Source organism: Apium graveolens, chromosome 7 (assembly GCF_009905375.1).
Source record: "Apium graveolens cultivar Ventura chromosome 7, ASM990537v1, whole genome shotgun sequence".
Classification (NCBI taxonomy): Eukaryota; Viridiplantae; Streptophyta; class Magnoliopsida; order Apiales; family Apiaceae; genus Apium; species Apium graveolens.
This window is the reverse complement of record NC_133653.1, coordinates 151257589-151271094: the sequence shown is the minus strand read 5'-3', so window position 1 is coordinate 151271094 and position 13506 is coordinate 151257589. Positions and strand designations below refer to the sequence as shown.

The following is a 13506-nucleotide window of genomic DNA, read 5'->3' as shown; positions in this document are numbered from 1 at the left end:
GGGAATAATGGGTTTAATGGGTTTGATTGGGAGAGGGAAATTTGGGATGTGGAAGAGTAAAAATCAGGTGGGAATTGATTTTGTTTGAAATACACCGATTTTTCTCTTCTTTCTGCCTTATAATTTTTTTCTGAAACAGGGACCCAACGTGCGGCCGCGCCCAGTTTCTGTCAATTCAGCGCGTCCGCGCGCTAGGTCAGCGTGGGCGCGCCCAGTTACTGGAAAAATAGCGCGGCCGCCCCACTCCTCAGCACGGGCACGCCGTGCTACTGTAGTTGGCCCTGGATTTTTTTATTTTCTGATTTTTTTGTGTTTCTCTCCTTTCTTCCTGCTTCCTCTACTACTAATGTACAACAAACTTGGGTTGCCTCCCAAAAAGTGCTTGGTTTATATCATTAGCTTGACGTAGAATCTCGAGATCATATAGACAATAAAATAGCATTAACCGCCTCACGGTTTACCGTATCCCCATAGTAGTGCTTCAACCTCTGACCATTTACCTTGAATGCTTGTCTTGGATCATTTTAAAAAATCTCCACAGCTCCATGCAGAAACACAGTTTTGATTATGAAAGCTCCTGAACATCTCGACTTCAATTTTCCGGGAAAAAGACGGAGACGATAGTTAAATAACAGAACTTGTTGTCCCGACACAAATGACTTGAGCACTAGACCCCTATCATGCCACCTCTTGACTTTCTCCTTGTACATTTTATTGTTTTCATAAGCTTGAAGACGAAATTCGTCGAGTTCATTCAATTGAAGCATTATCTTCTTATCAGCTACATCCAAATCAAGGTTCAAATTCTTCAAAGCCCAATACGCTTTATGCTCGAGCTCCACAGGAAAATGACACCCCTTACCATAAACCAACTGAAACGGCGACATTCCCAATGGAGTCTTGTATGTTGTTCTATATGTCCAAACAGCTTCATCAAGCTTCAAAGACCAATCCTTCCTCGATGGACACACCACATTCTCTAGAATACGCTTGATCTCCCTGTTAGACACCTTAGCTTGACCATTAGTCTTAGGACGGTAGGCTGTAGCAATGTGATGATTCACATTATACCTTTTCATCATAGCAGTGAACTTGCGATTGTAAAAATGCGATCCCTCATCACTGATTATGACTCTTGGAGTCCCAAATCGTGTGAATATCTGCTTATGAAGAAAATTAAGCACTACCTTCGCATCATTTGTCGGTAAAGCCTTGACTTCAACCCATTTTGACACATAATCGACCGCCAATAAGATATACTGATTATTGCAAGATGGGACGAACGGCCCCATGAAGTCGATTCCCCAAACATCGAAGACTTCAACCTCGAGAAGCACATTAAGAGGCATCTCATCCTTTTTGGACATATTACCCACACGCTGGCATCGATGACACTTCAAAACAAAGTGATGCACATCCTTAAACAATGTAGGCCAGAAGAATCTCGCTTGAAGGACTTGAGCTGCTGTCTTCTCTCCACCATAGTGGCCTCCAAAAACAGTCGAATGACAGTCTCGTAAAATCCCCCCGTTTCGCGCTACGGAATATATCTCCTGATGATTTGGTCAGCTCCTTGCCTAAATAGATATGGCTCATCCCACATGTACCACTTTACCTCATGAAGAAACTTCTTCCTTTGAGCGTACAAAAAATTTGGAGGCATGATATTACTCACAAGGTAGTTCACAATATCTGCAAACCGTGATTCTTCCTCTTGCACTCCAAACAGCTGCTCATCGGGAAAAGACTCATTTATCAATGTCATATCCTGTAAAATTGCACTTGGATCTTCCAGACGTGAGAGATGATCAGCAACTTGATTCTCAGTACCCTTTATGTCCTTGATCTCTAATTCAAATTCCTGAAGTAAAAGAACCCATCTAATCAATCTATGCTTCGAGTCCTTCGAGACGAGATATCGCATCGTGATCAGTGAAAACTATCACCTTCATCCCAATCAAATAAGATCAAAATTTCTCAAAACCGTAGACGATGGCCAGAATTTCTTTCTCAATATTAGTATAATTCATTTGAGCACCATTGAGGGTCTTACTAGCATAGTAGACCACATGAAATATGTTGTTCTTTCTCTTCCCAAGAACTGCTCCAACTGCATAGTTACTTGCATCATACATCATCTTAAAAGCTTCATTCCAATCAGGTGCAGTTATGAAAAGTGTCGTGATCAAACTCTTCTTTAAGAACTCAAAAACAGCTAGGCACTCGTCATCAAACTTGAACGGGACATCCTTCTCCAGAAGATTGCACAAAGGTTTTGAAATTTTTGAAAAGTCCTTGATGAACCGCCTATAGAAACCCCCATGACCAAGAAAGCTACGAACTCCCTTCACAGAAATTGGTGGAGGAAGATTTTCAATGACCCCCACTTTGGCTTTGTCCACCTCAAGACCCTTACTAGAGACCTTGTGACCAAGAATAATGCCTTGTCGCACCATAAACTGACATTTTCCCCAGTTGAGAATGAGATTGGCCTCAACACACCTTTTAAGAACGTCGCTGAAATTCTACAAGCACTCATTAGATGAATCGCCAAACTCATAGAAATCGTCCATAAACACCTCCACATTCTGACCAATCATGTCAGAGAAGACAGTCATCATGCATCTCTGAAATGTGGCAGGTGCCCCACACAAACCAAAAAAAACTCTTCTAAAGGCGAAAGTACCAAATGGACAAGTGAAAGTAGTTTATCCTGATCTTCCGGAGCAATGCAAATCTGATTATAGCCTGAATAGCCATCCAGAAGATAGTAATACTCATGTCCATCCAATCTGTCAAGGATCTGATCAATAAATGGCAGAGGGAAGTGATCCCTTCTCGTGGCCTTGTTCAGCTTCCTGTAGTCCATGCAAACTCTGCACCCCGTGACTGTTCGAGTAGGAATGAGTTTATTCTTCTTATTAGCAACAACGGTGATACCTCCTTTCTTTGGTACAAGCTGAACTGGACTCACCCAAGAACTATCAAAAATGGGATAGATGATCCCTGCATCCAGCCATTTGAGAATTTCCTTCTTCATAACTTCTTTCATGATCAGATTGAGCCTTCTTTGTTGCTCAACAGTAGGCTTGCTACCTTCCTCTAGCAGAATTTTATGCATACAATATGTAATAACTCCATTTTTTGGAAAATTTTGAACCCTGATGAATAGTTACTTTTTGCTGATGATGTTGATTAAGGAAAATTATCAGACCACGCTATATAAGAGTACTGTTATGGAAATTCTGAGATCGTATTAGTATTCCATAAAGTAAATGAGTGTATGTCAAGGTCGTCAGAATTCGGATTCAAACACTTTTGTTTTTCCCGAAAATCCACCAGATACCGAAAGGATTAAGTATACGGTAACATAATTAAAAGGATTTTTATTTAAGGATTATAGCAGAGGATCATTAAAGGAATATAAGATATTGATAAAGGTTCAGGGAAGCCCAAGTAAAAAGATCCCGGATATGATCCCTCAACCAATTAACAAGAACGAGAGTTAAGCGAACCGTAAAACAGATACGCGACCAAGAGACAAGCTTGTTCAAGAAGCCAAGGGGCTATGACATCATCAAACCATGGGATTTTGACAAGTGGCAATTAGGTGATGTAATGATGGTGAGATAAACAAGGTTAGTTAGATATTTTGTGAGATTCATTTGTAGCCAAGTGAATTAACCTTGGTTTAAACCAAGGTTAATCTTCACCAAAGAAAAAAAACCCACACAAATCATTTAATCAAACTAGAAACATTTTCACTTCACTTCTTCTTCCTTTGCTCTCGGCCAAAACCAGAGCATCAACTTCAAATTGCCATATCTTTTTCAATACTCACTCAAATATTATGATCTATAGCTCTTTGGAAAGTTATTGAGATGACCTACAAATATTGTTCACAAGTCTCGTCCAAATAGGCATGGTAAGACCCTCATGTTTACAGTTCTTTCAATCGGACGTTTAAAAACTTCAAAATCTAACTTTATGTTTTCTTGATTGTTTGTGAGATCCAAGCTTGTATAAGGATTAATCAAGGTTTTAAGGCTTCCTAGAAACTATCCCCTCACAAATAAAGGTATCAAACTTCTGGACCTTTAAGTACTAAGTTTGTTTGCTTGAATTTTGGGATGGTTTGGCTGGATGAGTAGTTGTTTGCATGATTAAGCTTGAATTGAACTTTGATTGTTAAGTAGATTAGTTGATTATGGAATGGTATAATATTGAATTGAATTTATATTCTTGAGCTTGTTTTGGCTAAAATCAGTTGCGTAGGTTTGAATCTTGAAGTTGTGGATGGATTGTAGTTGGAAGGGATTGATTTGGAGTGGTAAAAATATTGGAAATCGCTAAGTTCTAGCCGTCATAAAGCCCGATTTTCCTTAACTGTTTATGTGATTAACTTTAGGACCCATGAACTCACAGTAAGATTCTGACCTTTTCCATTTTGGATAGTTCATGTTACGAGCTTCGTTTTGATATGTCGTTCGCCTAAATCCGAGTTACGAGCGATGAGAAACGACCATTTTAAGTAACGGCATTTCGCGAGCGAACCCCGAAACCTCGAGTAACTCTGAGACCATAATTGAGACCCTTAAATGATTAATTGAACACGAGAGAATTATGTCAAGTGAATAAGGCAGTTCAGATATAAGCAAATCTTGCGATATATTGCGAGAGTATCTTGTAACTTCATCTTCTCAACTTATATCTATTTAATGATTATCTTATGCATGATAAGGATTTTTAGAAAAACGTTGAGATAAGGTTAGATATATGAGATCACCTTGCAACGATATTTTCATAAAGTTCAGATATAAGCAAATCTTCCGATATATTGGAGCATGTTGATATATATATATATGCATGCCTGTTTCGTAATCTTGATATCTTGTTATCAATTCAATTGTTTATAAACTTCATAATACCTATGCTAGAGATAGGCATTATTTGCGTATACCCTTAGTATAGGGGACCCAGAGTTGAACATTTTTCTAAACCGGGAGGCGATGTTCCCGAGTATATATATATAGTTTTCAAAACTATTAATCGAATAATATTTATTCGATAGTTTTAAATTATAAGTGAATATTAGTTTGAATATTCATTCGAGGACTTACGACTCCGTTTATTTTATTAAATAATATTCATTATTTTCTTAAAGAATAATGTTTAGTTATTCGCCAAGTATTCAAGAAATGATTGATATCGTCAATCATTCTTACCTCAAATATTTTCATAAAGTTATTTTCAAAACTTTTACTTCATTTGCTTTGATAAAAGCTATTCGTTATTTGAATATTATTTATAACATGATATTCAGATATTCTTTGATCATCTTGGAATTGATTTATTCTATCAAATCATCCTTATTCCAAACGCTTTCAAAAATATTTTCGAGTCTTCAAAATGATTTTAAAGGTTAGAGCGGATCCCAAAACTTGTTTTCAACTTTAAGATCTTCCTTTCGAAGGGGACTCGAATACTCGCTCAAAAATCTAAGGGATCCGACTTTGTGGTGTATTTTATATTCGCAACGAGGTTGCTGTTTTGAGAAAATAATTTGATTACTTGCCCAACATTCGGGAAGTAAGTCCATCTAATTGAGTCGGCATAAGCGACAGGCCGGGGTACGGTCTATCAAGGTGTAAGAGGCTGGGTGACAGTTCATCAATGCGTGAGTGGCCAAGTAACGGTCTAGCGCGAGGTCCTAATGCGGCCAGGGTGATGACCGGCGAGGAATTCATCCATCTACTAGTAGAAAAGGTTACTTAATGGGTATGTTTTCGTGATCAGCAAGATATCGGGTTTATGCCAAAGTTTTCTTCTATCCAAATTCATTGGGTATTACAACTCTATTTATACTGTTCATAACAGAGGTTTTCAAGGAAAGTATGAGATATATATATATATAGGTGTATATATATAGATCGGGACTTAATGAAGTATCTCGTAACTTCATTTCTTTTGAATGATATTTAAAGATTGAATATATTCAAGTCTTATCTTGTAGTCTCATCTATGTGATGAACTTTTGAAATTGATTATACCTTGAACGATGGTAGTTCAAGTAGTATTCGGAAAAGATATAAGTATATTGGAGTATTTTGTAACTTCATCTTCTCAACTTATATCTATTTAATGATTATCTTATGCATGATAAGGATTTTTAGAAAAACGTTGAGATAAGGTTAGATATATGAGATCACCTTGCAACGATATTTTTATACAGTTATAAACTGGAACTCTGTGTATCTTATGCATGGAAGAGGATTTTAAATAGTTTGAAAAGTATATATACATATATACTGAATATTTTGTGACTTGGTCGCAATAAGATATTAAACTTCGTTCATTTCTTCTTGACCAAGATTTTCATGAGTACTATAAGAATACTCATATATTGTTAATTATTATACATGTTATTTTGGTGGGCTTGTTGCTCACCCTTACTTTATTCTTTCATCACATAACAGCAGCTAGACAAGATGAACATGACCAAGCTCCCAATTCACGAGCGGATAGGAAACATTCCGCAGTTTCATGTAGGTGTTGATGCCGTTATAGCTGAGGTAGGAACTACCAATAGGCTAGGCTTTAAACTTTTGATGTGCCAGACTTATGTATATTTATGAACTTTAATAATGGCAAATAATATGTAAATTTATTCAGAAACCCTTTTGAGGTGTAATGACTCATAATTGTGGAATAAACTGACTTGTGTTATTTTTTGTATTCATCTCTGAGACTATAACTTTTGGTGTGTGTGTATATTGTGGGGTCACAGTACGCAGTAGTTGGTTGTTTATTAAGATTGAGTGTTATTAGGGGAAATGGAACCCGTGATAACCCGGATCCCCGACCCCAGATTTGGGGGTGTTACACAATAAGAAGGGTTGATTCCCTTAATATCTACTATCATCCATCCAATTGTCGATTTGAATTCTCTCAGAATTCCTAAGAGTTTTTCCTCATCACTACCTAAAAGGTCAGATACAATAATAACAGGAAAAGTAGATGCATCACCTAAAAAGAATACCATAAGTGTTCAGGTAATGGTTTAAGCTCAAGTGTAGGAGTTTCCTCAATAGATGGCTTGAGGCGCTTGGGAGATTTGTTCAGCTCCTCCATTCCAAGATTCAAAAGGCATATCCATCTTCCTCTTCTAGGGAGAAGCATTAAGATATTGCAATTTCTCATCACCTTTATCATCTTCACTATCAGAATTTCCCAACAAGGCCTTTTCAAAGGCATTAGACCATAGCAATTGATCAAGTTCTGAAGTAACCACAGAATCGACCAACTCTACTTTTAAGCACTCCTCATTTTTAGTAGGGAATTTCATAGCATTGAACATATTAAAAGTTACATCCTGATCCAGCACTCGCATGGTGAGCTCACCCTTCTGTACATCTATCAAGGTTCGGCCAGTAGCCAAGAATGGTCTTCCCAAGATTATGGGAATCTTCTTATCCTCCTCGAAATCATGAATTACAAAATCAGCAGGAAAGATGAGTTTATCCACTTTGACCAAAACATCCTCAACAATGCCTCGCAGATATGTAATAGAACGATCAGCCAGTTGTAGAGTCATATAAGTAGGTTTTGGATCAGGTAAGTCCAACTTCTTGAAGATTGAAAAAGGCATCAGATTGATGCTAGCTCCCAAGTCACATAAGCATTTGTCAAACGACACTTTTCCAATGGTGCAAGGAATAGTGAAGCTTCTAGGATCTTTAAGCTTCGGAGGCAACTTCTGTTGCAGCACAAAACTGCATTCCTCTGTGAGAGCCACTGTCTCTAATTCATCAAGCTACACCTTCCAAGAGAGTATACCTTATATAAACTTCGCATAACTAGGCATCTGCTCAAGTGCTTCAGCGAAAGGTATCTTGATATGAAGTTTCTTGAACACCTCCAGAATTTTTTCAAACTGCTTATCCAGCTTTTTCTTTTGGACCCTCTTTGGAAAGGGAGGTGGAGGATAGATTTCTTTCTCCCATGTATTACCCTCAGGAGGAGTGTGTTCAACAGTAGTCTTCCTTGGTTCCACTTCAGCTTCCTTCTGCACTTCTTCCTCTGCTACAGCTTCTTCATCCAAAACTTGAGAGTGTTCGGGATTTCCAACCTTCCCAGCCCTTAATGTATTACCTTTACCTGCTCCTTAGCTTCCCTCTTTCCTGGTACTTCAGTATCACTAGGAAGTATACCAGGTTGACGATTTAACAAGGCATTGGCAATTTGTCCAATTTGATTTTCTAAGGTCTTGATAGAAACCGCTTGGCTCTTACACATGAGCCTCAACTCTTCCAATTCAGATTTTTCATTAGACTGTTGTAGCTGGAGTTGTTTCCTTGGTGCATATTGTGGTTGTTGAAAACCAGGAGGGTTGTATTGCTTTGCTGGATACTATTGATAAGGTTGTTAAACTGCATTCTGAGTGTTGCTCCAGCTAAAGTTAGGATGATTGCGATTGTTAAGATGATAGGTGGCTGGTACAGGTTGCTGCGACCTCTGAAAGTTGCTCACGAACTGAGTCGGTTCACTAGAAATGGCACATTGATCAGTCTCATGGGCACCAGCACAAATCTCACAGACAATAGTGATCTGATTAACTCCATAATTAGACAGAGAATCCACCTTCATCGTCAAAGCCTTAAGTTGAGCATCTATAGCAGTAGCTGCATCCAACTCCAGAATTCCTGCTACCTTGCCCTAAGATAATCTCTGAGTAGGATTCTGGTATTCATTAGCAGCCATCAGTTCAATCAATTCATAAGCTTCATCGTAGCTTTTAGCCCACAAGGCTCCTCCTGATGCTGCATCAAGCATGGGTCAAGAAGTAGCACCCAAACCATTATAGAAACAGTTAATGATCATCCAGTCAGGCATCTCATGATGAGGACACTTCCTAAGCATCTCCTTATATCGATCCCAAGCCTCACATAAAGATTCTCCAGATTGCTGAGCAAATTGAGTAAATGCATTTTTGATTGCAGCAGTCTTCACCATAGGAAAGAATTTAGTTTAGAACTTTTGAGCAAGATCCTCCCATTTGGTGATAGACCCTGGTGGTAGAGAATGTAACCAGCACTTAGCTTTATCCCGCAGAGAAAATGGGAAAAGCCTCAACTTAATAGCATCTTTAGAAACTCCATTGAACTTGAAAGTGTCACAGATCTCAATGAAATCTCTGATGTGCATGTTGGGGTCTTCTGTCGGAGAACCCCCAAATTGAACTGAGTTCTGTATCATCTGAATCGTGCTCAACTTGATCTCAAAGGTATTAGCCGAGATGGATGGTTGAACAATGCTAGACTGAATATCATTGATCTTTGGTTGAGAGTAGTCCATCAAAGCCTTTGGATTTGCTTATGTTTCTCCCATTGCAATAAGAAACTCTTCTTCTTTCTTAACTAAGATCTCTTCTTCAACGTTCTCCTCTACTACAACTTCTTCCTTAGCTTTATCCAATTTTCTCTTACGAGACCGAGAACTCGTATGCATACACGCTTGCTAGAGTACCTAAAACACGACAAGGAATTAAGTAAGTAAAAATTTCCGAGTCACTGAACTTTAACGACCAATGATGACAAACACATAAACTAAAAATTTAACACCGATATCCCCGACAGCGTTGCCAAAAACTTGTTAGGGGTAGAACACGCGCTAATATTCACGCAAGTATACGCGATCGCAAGTAATATAAAATTAATTCTAGTTCATTCCCACAGGGACTGGTTTAGGTTAATTTTAATCAATGTATTTATGCAACACTAGTATGGCTATCATCCAATGCTAAGACGAATAACAATTTGAAATTGTTTATAACTAAGATTAACTAAGAATTATACTAAAGAACATAAACTAGGAGATTAAAGAGAGTTGAATAATATATGACATAAATATTGGATTCTAACTTGATTAAATACTTCATTCAATAGCCTTTTCGTTCTTAACCTTAGCATGTAATGGTTATGACACTAATCAGATAACACGAAACTGATAAACGCCAACTTTCGTTGTATGAATACCATACTACCAGACATCCATAAAAGAGATAGAAGTTGAACATACACCAATTATATTGAGACCCTATATGTCTATAGAATTTGACAACATAACGGTTAAATGCACAAGTTATATGTCGTGATTACATAGGGAAAGTAAGATATTTAAATTACCTACGAATCATGCATATCACATACATGAACGTATGCTAGCATGGAAAGTTCTAAACCCTTAAATTCACTTTCGCTTCATTAAAGATTAACACACTATCTTATAAGTTCACGACGCTCATAAGATGAATAAGCACAACCAATACTAGGTTATCATTCAATCACCACACACTAAGGTATCGAAATAAATTAACTAAAGAAATCCATAAATAAATATGTTAGAACCCCACGATAATGATTAGCCCATAATCGGACTCATCATCAACGTGGATTCTGATGAAAATATGGTATAGTCTTTATACTGAATAAATAAAACCAAGTACGAAATAAGAGTATAGGTTCACGAATAAGAAAACTAGCATCCAAAGTTACAACTTAAAACAAATAATCACAAGAATAAACTAGATCTTCTTCGCCTTGGTTGAATTGTACTATACGGTCCTATTACGCCTTCTCCTTATGCTCCGGTACGTCTTGTTATGAAAAATGAACATAAGTTATGTTTATATAGCAGCCCATGCAGAGTAGAAGTCCAACGAATAAAAATTCCAGAAAAAACAGGATTTTATTTCCTGACCCGGCGCGGCCGCCGCTTGACCAGTGCGGGCGTGCTGACATTTTGCCATTCCTGGCGCGGGCGCGTGCTATCATAGCGCGGGCGCGCCGTCTCTCTGGAAAAATTCTGACTTCTTTCTTTTCTTGCCGAATTGAGATGGTCTTTTCACGAGCTTTTATTCTAGGCACCATCCTAACGCCAAATTAGCATCCAAACAATGCTAATGTACCAGTATTCCTGATAAATGCCTAAAATGCAAAAGCACTACAAAAATACGTTAAAAACACTAACGACTTGAGTACAAAACACCAATTTAAAGCTTTACGGAGCATTATAAAGTGTCATAAATGCCACTAAACACCAAGTCCAGGGCAGTCGCGCCGGTTTAGCAGTATGTCCGGGCGGCCGCGCCGCATCACAGAGCGGTCGCGCCGGGTCGAAATCATGGAATCCTGATTTGATTAGAAGTATAACACCCTCCGGGGTATAGATTTGGGGAATTATTAACACTAACTACTTACTGAACCTGTTCAAGCATAATATATATAAATAATTACCCCAAACTACTACTACTCAGGATCTTTTCAAGGTTAAGGATTGATAACAAGAACGACAAACCAATTTTGTTTTAAACCATTATAAACAAATTATCTCAAGAACTCTCTTTATTACAAAACGTTATTTTATTTAAATTTTAAACTAAACATCTTTTATTCAATTAACACTATCACTTATCCTGCTACACCTGCTCTGACAACTCAAAACTCTCTTCTAGGACAAACACTCTTGGAATTAGAGGGTCCCGCAGCTTGACCCGCTTCTTGACTATTCGAGTTCTGATGGATTTCATTCTCAACCTTAATTGAAAAACAAGGTGAACAACAATAAAAGGGGTTAAGCCAAAATTGCTCAATAAACCTGCAACAATGTATATATATAGCATAAAGAGAGAAGAATAAATGAACCGCCGGTAATTTGCTAGTTTGAACAACCATCTGTTTCTGTAAAGAATAATAATTTCCATAACTGGCGAGTGCCAAATGAACGAGACTGGAAATAAGAACCAATATGTGCACTATAACCTGCTGATCAGTTAGGATATAGTGCGGATCTATATCCAACTGCATAGACCCAACCAACATATGGGGTACCCAGGAAACTATGGCCTAATAATCAAGGTTCCGGTTCATACTCGACCCGTATCGTAACCATCTAGTCCATGGCTTAGCATCTGAAATAATCGGTATACTTTCGATGTATCCCACATCAGGATATATCAGAGTATATGTAGATAAGGGTATAAGTTTTGGAATATGAATAGAAGATTCAATGAATCAGGAGGAATCAAGAATCGAAATGAAATAGAAATAAGGATCAATAATTGTGTAGCAGTGTTTGTGAACAAGAATTATTAGGGTGTAATTATAATGGAAAGTTGAATGTAATTCACTATTCTGAACTTAGAATATGGGAAAAAAATTCCTGGTGCGCACTTCACCTCGTATGATTCATAGCCTTCTATCTCCTGCTTGATTCGTCTTATTGGTTCTGAATCTATCAAATAAAGATATTCGTTTAGATGACTTACTTCATACGCAATCTCAGGTTGATACCACGTAGCCTTAATCATCTACCCATACGATTCTATCCGACTCGCATATAATTATATAACACATAGAGTTCACATAATCGCGTAAATTACATAGCACATAAAGCACATAATTAATTTTAGACTTATAATTATTTTCAGAATCGATACTAGACTTATATTCACATTAAAAAACACAATCTGACTCAATTCCTAATTTTTTGAGATTTATTAGACTCGTTTTTATCACTAATAGGGTCTATAAACAAATAATTATCATAAATCGACTCACTTTCAAAAGAAATTATGATTTATAATTGTTTTTAATGGAATCAGGTCATTTTTCTGAGTCTAAGGGTCTTTGTTTCACTCAAATCGGATAAACGGTTTAATTATTATGCAATAAACAAGATTTAATTAATTATAAATCAATTATAATTAATTAATCATAATTAATTAAACCTTAATTATATTTTTAGATAATTAATTATATTTTAAAATAATTATTCCCTATTTTTTAAAATTAATTACAATTTATTACGAATTATATGATTAAATCGATTACTTATAATTATTTATCCGATATGAATAATTATTACAACTTTGATCGCATTAATAAATGAATCGACGCTCGAACACCAATTCTTAAATTATCGAAACACAACACGAATAACTATGAGTTACTCGCATTAATTGATTAATTATCGAACCACTAATCGAATTAATCGATCTAATTATTTAATCTTATTTATTAAATAATTAATTAATTATTAAGTAATAAATAATTAAATAATAATTAGATAACTAATTAAATAAATAAATACATAATGATAATTTCGAATTTCTAAATTAATAAAATTATTTAGAAATTATTTACAAAATATTTAAAAATTTTAAATCTGATTTTTATTTGATTTTCTAATTATTAAAAACTAATTGCTGATTTTATAAAAATATAATTAAAGAATAAAACACACAAACATAAATTATAATTCAATTCAGGGGTTTTGAAGATCAAACCCAGGTCGATTTCCGGGTTGGAACCGGGTCGACCCCGGGTCACGAAGAATAGCCCGCCAGCCTGCCTAGAATCCAGCGTCAGCGTAGCTTTTCCGGCTATTCAATTCCCAATGTTCAGGCCTTCGTTTCTTCCATTTTCTAATGCCAAATGATTCCCCACG

At 36.8% G+C, this 13506-nt stretch overlaps 1 non-coding gene across 1 annotated transcript; it reads left to right on the top strand.

The window, feature by feature from the left end:
* The first annotated feature begins 8890 nt into the window (after window positions 1-8890).
* Window positions 8891-8997, top strand: LOC141676148 (small nucleolar RNA R71). The gene has a single exon (XR_012556754.1). It is a non-coding gene; the product is annotated as a small nucleolar RNA R71 (small nucleolar RNA).
* Window positions 8998-13506: the final 4509 nt, after the last annotated feature.